The sequence below is a fragment of the Crocuta crocuta genome, unplaced genomic scaffold (genome assembly GCF_008692635.1).
Source record: "Crocuta crocuta isolate KB4526 unplaced genomic scaffold, BGI_CrCroc_1.0 scaffold186, whole genome shotgun sequence".
NCBI lineage: Eukaryota > Metazoa > Chordata > Mammalia > Carnivora > Hyaenidae > Crocuta > Crocuta crocuta.
Genome location: NW_027551569.1, coordinates 8,257,506 through 8,271,953, shown reverse-complemented (window position 1 = coordinate 8,271,953; position 14,448 = coordinate 8,257,506). Strand labels below are relative to the sequence as shown.

The window sequence follows — 14,448 nt, the reverse complement described above, 5'->3', positions numbered from 1 at the left end:
AGAGAGAGACAGCGTGAGCAGGGGAGGGTCAGAGAGAGAGGGAGTCACAGACTGAAACAGGCTCCAGGCTCTGAGCTGGCAGTCAGCACAGAGCCCAACGCAGGGCTCGAACCCACGAACCGTGAGATCATGACCTAAGCTAAAGTCGGATGCTTAACCAACTAAGCCACCCAGGCGCCCCTCATGTAAACATTTTTAAAAAGTTCAAAGGAGAGAATCAAGAAAGGGGTGTAACTAGTGTTATGAGACACAGATGTCTAATCTGCCTGCAACTCTATTAGCTAATCATTACAGATTGAATGTAGATCCTGCAGATGGACTGTGAGATAGCTGAGAAATTGGTAGGATTTTTAGAGGTAGAGCCAGAATGGGGGAACATAGAAGGCCAATTATAAGCTCTGCAGGCTGTGAAGGGTCAGGTTGGGTGGGGTGGGATCAGGCTTTCCTCTCTTAGAGCCAGAGAGCAGAACCAGTGGTGGAAGGAAATAGGCTCTGGGTCAATAAAAAAGAATTGTCCCAATTTGTTGTACATCTGAAAGGATGTGGACTGCCTTGTGGCTTAGTGTGTGCTTGTCACTAAAAGCAGTCACGGAGGCTGGAAAACTACCAACCAAATCTGCAGAGAGTTAGCCTGTGGAATGAGCAGTGAGCTAGAGCACTAACTAGATGGCCTGGAAGTTCCCTTCACACTAAGATTTAGGATTCCAATTAAAGTCGAAATGTGAGGAGGAAGGCTTCACAAAGTACTCTGATGAATGGGTAGGATTGGAGTAGAGCAAACTGGGATGTCATCACTGATAGAAGAAATAACACTAGCGGAGGCGGAATTTTCCTAAAATATAGACAGGGAGGCTGTACCCAGAGATAATGCCATCAGAGGCAGGTCACACTGTACTGCCAGAACATTTTTAATCAAGTGAAATCAAGTTAAAATAATTATCAGGGGAAGCCCTAAAAGGGAACACAAGCTGTAAGGGGGTCGTATGCAGTCCGAGGGGTGTGTGGGGGACGAGAGACGAGAGGAGTTTTTACAGTAGTTCTTGGTGGATAATGGGTGTTACAAGGACTGATTTTTGTGGCAACATGTTTGCAACAGCAGCTAATTTGCTCCTTATTGCTATTTACCCAGAATAAATTTTTGATAAGTTAGGATGAGGCCAGATTATGAAGTTCCTTGGTAGTTTCAATGCCACAGTCATTTTTAAACTGTTATTTTAGAGAAGGGAGACGGGAAGTGGGGACACTCCTGATTTAGTTTACGGGTACCCCTTCCTTAACTAGAGCAGGTCCTATTTTATCTTTTTACATATTGATCTTCCGTGGATCCATTTGAACAAAAGATTCCACAACTAACAAATTTTGAAAACAAAAAACAAAAAACCCCCCTAACACCAGGTATATGTAATGTATCTGTTCCAAACCTTCCAAGGGTATATCATCTCAGAAAAAATCTGGTCTGAGGGCTTGACCTGATTCCTCTCCTCTGCCCCCATCTCTATCTTATCTCCTACTAACCTCTCCCTCATTCACTGCTTCCTCATTTCTGTCTCTGGGTCCTGGATTATTCTTCCATTCTTCTCAGATGGCTTCCTTCAGTTGGTTTACTTGCCCATGACCTCATGAGTCACTGTATCAGTGAGGCCTTGCCTCCCTCAGTTCCCCTTCTCTCCTACCCCGTAGACCCTTTCATGCTTGTGCATAGCACTTACCAGCATTTCTAGCATACTGTCTACTAACTTGTTAATGTGTTTACCTGCCTCCCTTTACTGTGTAATCCTGTGTCCTCAGCTGTGGGAATGGTGCTTAGCACAGAGTTAGCTCTCCATTGTTAATGCAGTATTACTTATATCCCTCACACTCAGGTTTTGTGGGGCTTTCATGGTATTTTTTTTTTGTCTACCCTTTTTTTTTTTTTTACACCTTAGTGACTGATAAATTAAAGGGTGCTATAGAAGAGACAGTTGACATGGGTTTTTTATTGATAATTACATATACTCCTGTAATTTTAGCAAGTCTTACTGCTAATGTTCTCAGTGGTACCTTCCAGATCTTTTGGGGCACCACTGCCTAGAAAATCAGGCCTGATTTATTTCATTTTAACCCTGCCATTGATTATGTGATATCAAATAAGTTTATCTTTTATCTTCTTTTTTTAAAATTTTTTAATGTTTTATTTATTTCTGAGAGAGAGAGAGAGACAGCGTGAGCAGGGGAGGATCAGAGAGAGAGGGAGACACAGAATCTGCAACAGGCTCCAGGCTCTGAGCTGTCAGCACAGAGCCCGACACGGGGCTCAAACCCACCAACCGTGAGATCATGACCTGAGCCGAAGTCAGACGCTTAACTGACTGAGCCACCCAGGTGCCCCTTGTGTATCTTAAAAATGTCTTCTACAGCTTACAAGGATCTTCTGTATATTCTCATACTTTCCAGTTACCATGGGATAGGTATTCCCATTTTACAGTTTAAATGCTTGTCTAAGATCACATAGAAAGTTAAAGGACAAACCTGGTACATAAAACTGTGCTTTCTAGTGTCAAGCTTCCTCCAGCGTTCTTTCTGTTCTTAACAACTATCTCTTACCCCAGGAAAATGTGATAATACTGAAAGGAGATATTGTATGAAAAAAATTCTGGGGAAGGAAAATACGAAGACTGTGTATTCATTTTGCACCAGTGTACTTAAAAAAAAAAACCCAAAAAGGAAAAGAATCGCATTGTTAAGTTTTTTGGGCTATAAAGAAGCCATTGTGTACATGCTTTGGTTGGTCATGAAAAAAGGGGCTAAGTCCAAATTTAAATTGAATGTAGATGACTGTTTTTGTGGATTAATTGAAAGCAGCTCTTTTATTTCCCCTCTTGGATAGTGGATTTAAATACAACCACATGAAGACAAGCCTCTGCAGGCATAAAAAATCCTTATCAGGCTTATTTCTTCTTGATTTGCTCATTGGCTAGTGTAGAAGAATCACAAGGAAATTGAAAGATATGGAAAGTTTCAGTCTTTCCATGCTGTTAGGAAAGGAAACTAACATATTGAATGTCTTCAGTGAGTTAGACGTTGTGCTAGATACTGTCACAAACATTATTTAGTTTTAGGCCCTTATATTTTGGAGACATTCACCATAAGGGAGGAGATTTTCCTTCAGTCTTCTCCTCTTAATTAAAATGCTATTAAAGTGTTCTATTAAGGTGCTTAATATACAAGAGTATATCCCCTAGAGTATGCAAATAGGCTATTTTACATTTACATTAAATATTGCAAAAATAAATGAACATTCATTTACACATATTTTTGAAACTAGAAGGAAACTAACTTTCCTACAGAATGTATTCAGATATCAGTGTAAAGAAGTAGACTTCTGTTCCTTTACCGTGTATTTTCCTCTGAGGTCAGGAGATCCCTAATCTTGAACTCATATTGTGGGGTAATCCTTTGGGTTCGGGGGACATATGAGGATTCAGGAACACTGATAAATTGGCCACTAGGCGTTGTGGCTGGGTGACATATAAATAGGTCCTTTAAAGAAAAGAACTAACTTTGATCCAGGTGTAATTTGAAACAGCTGTGTGTAAGTTGACTTAATTCACTTAATTTCTTAGTACCTCATTTTTCCCCATCGGTATTATTAAGATATTTAGATAAATTCTCTCTCAGAAGTTTTGGTATGACCAGGAGTTAAGGTGGCCAACCATCATGGTGTGCCCAAGACTGAGAGGTCCCTGGAACACAAGGCTTTCAGTTTTGAAACTGGGACAGTTCTGAGAAAATAGGATCAAGGTGATTACCTTATCAGAAGTATAATGAAATTAAAATCATTTTGGATCTGATTAACCCAGTCTTACTCACTTAGATTACTTTGTTGTATAACTTCAAGTATAATTGCAGTGGTATATTGTTAGTGTTCAAGTACTGCCTTAGCCCAGAAAAGAGGTTTTCCTTTTGTTGGCTATGGGTAATCTTATTCACAGTGAAGGGAGTTTAAGTTTGATGAGATTAGTCCGAGGTGGAAAATTGTGATCTTTTCTTAACCCAAATATTTTTTTCTGAAATTTTTAATATGAAATATTTTAGGCATATACAGGAAGTATGACAAATAACATAATAAGCACCCATTTACCTACCACCCAACTTTATAAAACTTAATATCTTGTCATGTTTGCTTTGTGTACTTAATTTTTGAAGAGTATTTTCAGAGGTTTTTCTGTTCTGTTATATATTGATACTACATGAAACGAAATCTTAACCAAACAAAACAAAGTTTTGCAATTAATTTGGACAGATGTCTAATTATATAACAGAAAGAAATTACAGATAAAATGGAAGAACCCATATTCCCCTTCTCCTTTTCCTGGAGTGGTAGTTACTATCCTTAATTTAGTGTTTATCATCCTTACTATATTTATAAACATAAGTGATATTTAATATGCCTTCACTTTGCATTTTTTAAAACTGTATATGAAATATACGTGTGTATGTAAAAGTTGTAGAAGAAAATTCCCATGTTTTTAAAATGCATAAGACATGTTTTTGGAATTTATATATATATAGATGCATAAAGCCCTAGTTCATTCGTTTTTTATTTTGTGAATATTTAAAAATGATCTAGCTTTTGTTTATAAATACTTAGTTTTCAGTTTTTCACAGTAACCAACAGTGTTGCAATGGTATTCTAATTCATTAATCCTTCTGCACGTATGAGCTTCTCAACGATAATCACTATGATTGGGTATATGGATCTTAAACTGTATTAGGGTTTGCCAGTATGTTTTCTAAAGTGGTTGTATATCAAGAGTACACAGCAGTTTTCATTCTTTTATATCCTGGCCAGTTTTTGGTATTGTCTGACTTAGTGTGTATCAGTTGGATGGGTTTGAAATGATCACTCAGGTTATTTTAATTGTATTTCCCTAATTTCTTATAAGGTGAAGCTTTTTCCTTATGCTTATTGGCCATTTGCATTTCTTCTGTGTATTGCCTGTTTATATTCTTTGCCCATTTTTCTACTGGTTGTCTTAAAAAAAATTTTTTTTAAAGTTTATTTTTGAGGGAGAGAGTGAGAAAGGGAGGGGCAGAGAGAGAGGGAGACACAGAATCCTAAGCAGCCTCCAGCCCTAAGCTGTCAGCACAGAGCCTGAACGGGCCTTGAACCCATGAACCGTGAGATCATGACCTGAGCTGAAGTCAGACATTTAACCGACTGAGCCACCCAGGCGCCCCTTGAAAATTATTTATAAAAGAAATTTTTGAATGTGAAGAGGTTGCAAAAGGACAGTATGCTGTTTGGGGAATATCTATGGAAAGGGGTTCTTTTTTCAAGGTTCATCGTGATGAGTGCCTAAGAGTGGTGGGAGAGTTAGGGCAGCTGATGTAAAAGAAATCAGAACAGCAAGATAGCATTGGGTCTTATTGAAGCGCCTGCATTGGTCATTGGAGTTTATATTATATTATGCCCTTGAGGTATACTTGTCAGTTTTCAGTTTAAAAGACTGAAATATTTACAATGCATTTTAGAAATTTTTCCTTAAAAAATAGTAAGTTTGGGGGCGCTTGGGTGGCTCAGTCAGTTGACTATTGATTTGGCTCAGGTTGTGATCCCAAGATGGAGCCTGCTTGGGATTATCTCTCCCTTTCTCTCCACCCTTCTCCCTCTCTCTCTCTCTGTCTCTCAAAATAAGTAAATAAACTTAAAAAAAAAAAAGTTTGGTATGTCACAAGAGCTAAGCAGAGAATTCATTTTATTCTTTCTCCCTCAAGAAGGTGTGCCCTGCTTTTAGAGATGGGATTCTATCAAAAATTTTACTTTTTTCTTTAATTTCTTAAATAGTTTATTGTCAAGTTGGTTTCCATATAACACCCAGTGCTCATCCCCACAAGTGCCCTCCTCCTCCATGCCCATTACCCCCCCTTCCCCTCTCCCCCACTTCCATCAGCCCTCAGTTTGTTCTCAGCATTCAAGAGTCTCTAATGGTTTACCTCCCTCCTTCTCCCCAACTATTTTTCCCCTTCTCCTCCCCCATGGTCCTCCGTTAGGTTCCTCTTAATCCACCTATATGTGCAAACATACGGTATCAGTCCTTCTCTGCCTGACTTATTTCACTCAGCATAACACCCTCAAGTTCCATTCGTGTTGCTACAAATGGCCAGATTTCATTCTTTCTCATTGCCATGTAGGATTCCATTGTATAGATAAACCACATCTTGATCCATTCATCAGTTGATGGACACTTAGGTTCTTTCCATGTTTTGGCTGTTGTTGAGAGTGCTGCTATGAACATTGGGGTACATGCGCCCTATGCATCAGCACTCCTGTATCCCTAGCAGTGCTATTGCTGGGTCATAGGGGAGTTCTACTGTTAGTTTTTTGAGGAACCTCCACTCTGTTTTTCAGAGGGGCTGCACCAGTTTACATTCCCACCAACAGTGTAGGAGGGTGCCCATTTCTCCATATCCTCGCCAGCATCTATAGTCTCCTGATTTGTTCATTTTAGCCACTCTGACTAGCATGAGGTGGTATCTCAGTGTGGTTTTGATTTGTATTTCCCTGATGATGAGGGACGCTGAGTATCGTTTCACGTGACTGTTGGCCATCTGGTTGTCCTCTTTGGAGAAGTGTCTGTTCATTTCTTCTGCCCATTTCTTCACTGGACTATTTGTTTTTTGGGGGTGGAGTTTGGTGAGTTTCTTATAGGTTTTGGATACTAGCCCTTTATCTGATATATTTGCAACTATTTTTCCCATTTCATCGGTTGCTTATTAGTTTTATTAATTGTTTCCTTTGCGTGCAGAAGCTTTTTCTCTTGATTAGGTCCCAATAGTTCATTTTTGTTCTTGATTCCCTTGCCTTTGGGGATGTGTCAAGTAAGAAATTGCTGAAAAAAAAAAAAAGTAAGAAATTGCTGCAGTTAAGGTCAAGGAGGTTGTTTCTTGGTTTCTTCTCTAGGGTTTTGATGGTTTCCTGTCTCACACTCAGGTCCTTTATCCATTTTGAGTTTATTTCTGTGTGTCATGTGAGAAAATGATCTAGTTTCATTCTTCTGCATGTTGTTGTCCAGTTCTCCCAGCACCATCTGTTAAAGAGGCTGTCTTTTTCCATTGGATACTCTTTCCCGCTTTGTCAAAGATTAGTTGGCCATACATTTTTGGGTCCAATTCTGAGCTCTCTATTCTATTCCGTTGGTCTATGTGTCTGTTTTTGTGCCAAAAAATTTTTACTTTTTTCCATTAGTTTACTCACCATCTCTAACTAGAAGCTACTGATGACTCAACTATTGCTGACAGAGGCCAAAGCTTACAAGTTGTGAAATAGTTGAAGGTCTTGGTTCCCTAAATGTATTGCATAGGTTGGATATCTTACTTTTACTGCACCTATTAAAATCGTTCGTAAGGTTTTATTTTTCTGGTGCAAAATTTTGATGAGTAGAGCTCTTTTTCCTTGACTTGTCATTATTTTTTGCCAGAAGTCAGCCTCCATTTCAGCTGATGTGACAGGAATATACTAGAACTAGAAGAAATTGAACATGTAAACTTCAGAATAGTGAGAATTCGTGTTTTGATTTGGTGTCGTTTACATCTTTTATGTGGATTAGCTGAGACCTTGCTTTTTTAAGACATAGAAAAGTGAATTTTTTAGAGTAAGTCCAAGATTTGTTTGTATTGTTAATTAGCCTTTTTAAAATACATATTACAGCAGTGATTTTCAAACCTTCTTGTGCATTGGAATCCCCTGGAAGGACTGTTAATAAAAATTATCTGGCCCCCAAGCCCAAAGTTACTGAACCTTTAAGTCCAAGATAGGGTCTTGCATTTCTGATCCATTCCCAGATCTTGCCAGTACTTTTGGTCTAGGTTTGAGAACCAATACATTTGGGTAAAGAAATGAAGGGAAAGTGACATTAGAGAAAAATGATTAGATTTATAAATGGAACTTGGAATTTTTATTCATAATATTTTATTCTAATCTAAATTTTTAGACCTTAAAGAAATAAATTGTCAACAGCCTTTTTGATTTACAATAGAAAATGTCAGTCATTTGTAAATGAAATAAAGATGAATAAAATAGAAGTCTTAAAGTAGTAATCCATTGAACGATTAATAATGATTCTCTATATAAAGCAATTGCTGAAGAATACTTACTGTAAATCCATTACCTTCAGTTGCTAAATTTATAAAATTACAGCATGTTTAGTCTTTAAAAATGAAGATTTTTGGCACTTTTTTTAATTCAAAATACAAAGAACTTTATTAAGTTGCTAACAAATCATAGACTGGGAGAACTAACCTAATTTTCTTTTTTTTTTATGTTTATTTTTGAGAGAGGAAGAGAGGATCTAAGCAGGCTCTGTGCTGTTAGTGCAGAGCCCAGTGCAGGGCTTGAACTCACAAACTGAGATCGTGACCTAAGCCAAAGTTGGACGCTTTACTGACTGAGCCACCCAGGTGCCCCACCATTATAAAATTACAAACTTAAGTGTGGCGATAGATAACTGCCATAAATGAAATAAAAAAATAAACTGGGCAAAACCAAAATAAACAGAAACAAAAAACAAGAAAAAAAAAACAAAATAAACTGGGCAAAGGCTTATAATGCATAATGACAGCTATATCTTAATGTACAAAGAATTCTTATGAAGTCAAAAGAAACCTGAACAACTCAGTAGCAGCATGGTCAAAGGATTTGAGCAATACCAATATAAGAAGTAATATTAATGTTCATAAAAAAAGGAAAAGACTAGTTGATCAACCTTACTAATAATAAACACAAAAATGAAAACTTTTCATTTTTCACCAATCAGTGAGCAAGGATTGAAATCCATTGTGGGGTCCCTGGCTGGCTCAGTCAGTAGAGCATATGAGTCTGGGTCTTGGGGTTATAAGTTCAAGCCCCCTGTTGGGTGTAGAGATAATATAAAAAAAAGTAGAAGAAACTCCTTGCTACAAAAAGTATGGGGAGATAGGCATTCTCATGTGTTGATCATGGAAGTTTAATTTATGTTTATTTGGTTAATTTAAAAAAATGTTTTTATGTTTTATTTATTTCTGAGAGAGAGAGAGAGAGAGCACAAGTGATTGGGGGAAAGGCAGAGAGACAGGGAGACACAGAATCTGAAGCAGGCTCCAGGTTCTGAGCTGTCAGCACAGAGCCCAACACAGGGCTCGAACCCACGAACTGTGAGATCATAACCTGAGCCGAAGTTGGACGCTTAACCAACTGAGCCACCCAGGCGCCCCTTGGTTAGTTTTTTGTAATGTTTATTTTTGAGAGAGAGAGAGAGAGAGCACAAGTGATTGGGGGAAAGGCAGAGAGACAGGGAGACACAGAATCTGAAGCAGGCTCCAGGTTCTGAGCTGTCTGCACAGAGCCTGATGCAGGGCTTGAACTCACAAACTGCAAGGTCATGACCTGAGTCAAAGTTGGACCCTTAACTGACTAAGCCATCCAGGCACCCCAGTTTGTGTTTATTGTGAAGCATGTTGCCAGTTGAGTCTGCAAATACATACATAGGCCTTTTGGAGAAAATTTGGCAATTAAATCTAAAAATGTACACACATTTTGACCTAGGATTTCCACTTTTGGAAATTTATGCTATACAGATATTACCACAGGAGTGCTAAGAAATGTAGACAAGCATATTTGTTGAAGCATTATATGTAACATGAGAATTTTGATATAATTTCAATCATATGTTACTTATGGTTTATCTAGTCAGTAATGTAATGGTTAATAGGATTTCTTGGGGTTTTTTTTAAGTTTATTTAGTTATTTTTGAGAGAGAGAGAGTGCAGGGGAGCCCACAAGCCGGGAAGGGGCAGAGAGAGAGACAGACACNCTGGCATAGGGGCGCCTGAGTGCCTTGGTTGGTTAAGCATCCGAGACTCTTGATTTCTGCTCAGGTCATGATCCCCTGTGTTGGGCGGCTCTGTGCTGAGCATGGATCCCTTGTTCCTTTGGCCCCTTTCCCCTGCTGGCCTGTCCAAATGCTGGCTCTTTCTCAAAAAAAAAAAAAAAAAGAAATGCAGACAGAAAACAAGGTTAAAAACAAAACAAGCACTACACTGTATTAAAAATACCTCCGTAATTTTTGCTGCTTGAGAAATACTCTCCCTGTTTGAGGGTTCACATGCCTTGGGTGGCTGGACTTGTACTTGCATCCCATTCTGAAGTAAGGAGAAGGGAGAAAGAATTAAAGCCTCTGAGTTTATGGTGTAGGAGATCTGGGGAATCTGGCTTCACAGGAACTCACTTCCCACACACTTACCACTTCCCAAAGGACTCCACCCTCCCTGACACTTACATTTATATAGTGAGTAATCCTTCCCTCTGCCACTGAAATGAAATCATTTATAATGGCTACAGCACTTGTTTTTCTGAACCTCAAAAATAGCTTTAAAAAGTTTTTTTAGCACATTTATTTTTGAGAGACAGAGACAGAGCACGAGCAGGGGAGGGGCAGAGAGAGAGAGGGAGACACAGAATCTGAAGCAAGCTCCAGGCTCAGCTGTCAGCACAGAGCCCAATGTAGCGCTCGAACCACAAACCATGAGATCATGACCTTAGCCGAAGTCGGACGCTTAACTGATTGAGCCACCCAGGCCCCCCAAAAATAGCTTTTAAAGACAAAACTACGGAGGCGGTAAAAAGATCAGTGGTTTCCCAGAGTTGTGGTAGGGAGGGAGAGATAAATAGGCGGATACAGAAGATTTTTAGGATAGTGAAACTATTCTATATGATACTATGGTAGATACATGTTATTACACATTTTTCAAAACCCATGGAATGTGTAACACCAAGACTGAGCCTTAATGTAAACTATGGACTTTGGGTGATAATGGCATGTAGTTAATGTACATTCATTGTACACTCTGGTATAGGAGGTTGATGGGGTGGAAAGACTATGTGAGGGCAAGGGGTATGTGTAAACTCTGTATTTTTTTTAATGAGTTTTTTTTTTTAATGTTTATTTATTTTGAGAGAGAATACCTCTGCACATGGGGGGTAGTTGGGGAGGGGCAGAGAGAGACAGAGAGGGAGAATTCCATGCAGGCAGGCTCTGTGCTGGCGGCACAGAGCCGACCTGGAGCTCAGTCCCCTGAACTGTGAGATCATAGACTTGAGTCAAAATCAAGAGTCAGAGGTTTAGCCAACTGAGTCACCCAAGGGCCCTGTAAACTTTGTACTTTCTGCTCAGTTTTGCTGTGAACCTAAAACTGCTCTAAAAAGTAAAGCCTGTTTTTAAAGATAGAAATGACCTACCAAGCTACATACACAAAAGGGCTATATGTTTTTTATCTTTTAGAAGTCTGTGCTAAAATATCTCTGAAGGAAATGAGACATCCAAACTTGCCTCATACTAGAGAGGTGGGGTGTATGGGAAAATAGATGAAATAAGATTAGCCATGAAATGATCATTGAAGCTGAGTAAAAAGTGCATATGGGACTTCATTTTATACTTTTGACAGTATTTATTTAACTTTTTAAAAATTTTTTAAAAATTTTTTAAAAATATTTTTATTTATTTCTAGGAGAGAGAGAGACAGCGGGAGCAGGGGAGGGTCAGAGAGAGAGGGAGACACAGACTCTGAAATAGGCTCCAGGCTCTGAGCCGGCAGTCAGCACAGAGCCCCACGCGGGGCTGGAACCCACGAACCGCGAGATCATGACCTAAGCGAAAGTCAGACGCTTAACCGACTAAGCCACCCAGGCGCCCCTATTTAACTTTTTCCATAATAAAAAAGTGTTTTTAAATTAGCCTTAAAAAAAATGCTAAGTCATCATCTTAATATTTAGCTGCCAAGATTTTTCTTTTTGGAAATTTCTTAGTAGTTCTAGTGTTACTCTCCTTATTTAACACTTTCAAAGCACCTATACACTCCTTTGAGAAAGACCCTTTATTTTTTTTAGAACAGCCTTATGAAGGTATAATTGGCATATAGTAAACTACCCATATTCAAAGTATACGATTTGATAAGCTTTGACATGTGAGTATATCCTTGAAACCACCACCACAGTCAATGAACTAATCACCCTCAAAAGTTTCTCATGCTCCTTTGCAGTCTCTGCCTCTTGCCGCTCCCCAGCTACCCCTCATCCCCAGGCAAATTTTTGCCCATTTTTGTCACTATATATCCTAGTTTTCATTTCGTAGAATTTTGTACAAATGAGGTCATATAGTACATACTTTTTGTCTGGCTTCTTTCTTTTTATTTTAAAAATGTTTATTTTTGAGAAAGAACAAGTGGGGGAGGGGCAAAGAGAGAGGGAGACAGAGGATCCCAAGTGGGCTCTTCACTGACAACAGAGAGCCCAAAGCAGGGCTCAGACTTCTGAAACTGTGAGATCATGACTTAAGCTGAAATTGGATCTTAACCAACTGAGCCACCCAGGTGCTTTTATTTTCTTTTTTATTAAAAAAATATTTTTAAAATATTTATTTTTGAGAGAGAGGGGTGGGGTGCAGAGAGAGGAGACACAGAATCTGAAGCAGTCTTTAAGCTCTGAGCTGTCAGCACAAAGCCCAACATGGGGCTTGGACTCAGTGAACCGCAAGATCATGACCTAAGCCAAAATCAGATGCTTAACTAACTGAGCCACCCAGGCACCCCTGCTTTTATTTTCTTAACAGTGTTTTTTGAGAAGTGGAAATAGGTCAGTTTAGATACTGATGAAGTCTTTTGTATTGCTTTTTTCCTTTGTGGATCTGTTTTTGGGTGTCATATCTGAAAGTCTTTACCTAACTCAGGTTCTCAAAAGTTTGTTCATACATTTTCTTCTGGAAACTTGACAGTTTTAGGTTTTATATTTAAGTCTGTATAGCATAATTTTTTGTACATCATATGAGACATGGAAAAAGTTTATTTTTCTCCATTTGGATTCCAATTGTTTCAGTACCACTTGTTGAAAAATTCTCCACCGAATTGCTTTTGCACCTTTAGCGAAAATCAGTTGTCTATATATGTTTCTTTCCATTTCTGGGCTTTCTGGTTTGTTCTGTTGGTCTGTTTGTCGGTCTTTGGGCCACTACATTTTCTTGATTACTGTAACTGTATAAGAAGTCTTGAAATCAAATCACATTAGTTCTCTAACTTTGAAAGTTGTTTCAGATAGTATAGGTCCTTTGTATTTCCATGTAAATTTTGCAAGTAGTATTTCTACAAAAAAGCCTGCTAAAATTTTGATTGAGATTACATTGAATCTATAGATCAATTGGGAGTGAGGTATAGGTAGAATTGACACCCTAACAATAATGAGTCTTGGGGAGCCTGGGGAGCTGAGTCGGCTAAGCATCTGACTTCAGCTCAGGTCATGATCTTGCAGTTCATGAGTTCAAGCCCGGCGCAGAGCCTGTCAGCACAGAGCCTACTTGGGATTCTGTCTCTATCTCTGCCCCTCATCCACTCACTCTCTCTCAAAATAAATAAAATTTAAAAACAAACAATAATGAGCCTTCCAATCCATGAACACAGTGTATCCACACATTTATTTAAATCTTTAAAAAAATTTTTTTTATGTTTATTTTTGAGAGAGAGAGAGAGTGGGAGAGGGGCAGAGAGAAGGAGACACAGAATCTGAAACAGGCTCCAGGCTTGAACTCAATGAGCCATGAGATCACAACCTTAGCAGAAGTTAAACGCTTAACCAACTGAGCCACCCAGGCAGCCTCCTCCCTAAAATTTTTTTAAATTGTGGTAAATAATGTATAACAAAATTTAAAATATACTGTCTTAACCATTTTTAAGTGTACTGTTCACTAGTGTTAACTGTACTCACATCGTGGTGCAACCAATCTCTACAAATTTTTCAACTTACAAAACTGAAACTGTATATACAGTGAAGAACAACTCATTTCTCCCTTCCCCTATCCCCTGGCAGTCACAATTATGCTTTCTGTTTTTTTGAGCCAATACTTGATACTTCAGTAAGTAGAATATGCATTTGTCTTTTTGTGACTTACTTGTTTCACTTAGTATAATAACTTCAAAGTTTCACTTAGTATAATAACCTCAAAGTTTCATCCATATTTCAACATGTGACAAGGTTTCCTTCCTTTTTAAGGCTGAATAATATTCCATTATGCATATGTACCATATTTTCTTTACCTGTTGATGGACATTTGAGTAGCTGTCTCTTGGCTATTATGAATAATGCTGCAGTGACCATTGGTGTACAATTATCTCTTTAAGATATTGCTATCAATTATTTTGGATATATACCCAGAACTAAGGTTGCTGGATCATATGATAATTCTATTTTTAATCTTTTGTCTATAAATGGCATGCCATTTTACATTCCTACATGTAGTGTACAAGGGTTTCAATTTCTCTGCATCCTCACTAATATTTGTTACTCTGTTGATAGTAGCCATCCTAATGGGTGTAAGATGGTATCTCATTGTAGTTTTGATATGTATTTCTCTATGATAAGTGATCTCGAACTGATTTTTTTTTAAG

At 38.5% G+C, this 14,448-nt stretch overlaps 1 protein-coding gene across 2 annotated transcripts in view; it reads left to right on the top strand.

Moving 5' to 3' along the window:
• Positions 1-14,448, top strand: part of PSEN1 (presenilin 1) — a 72,248-nt gene that overhangs the window by 11,313 nt on the left and 46,487 nt on the right. The gene's annotated exons all lie outside the window — the stretch shown is intronic.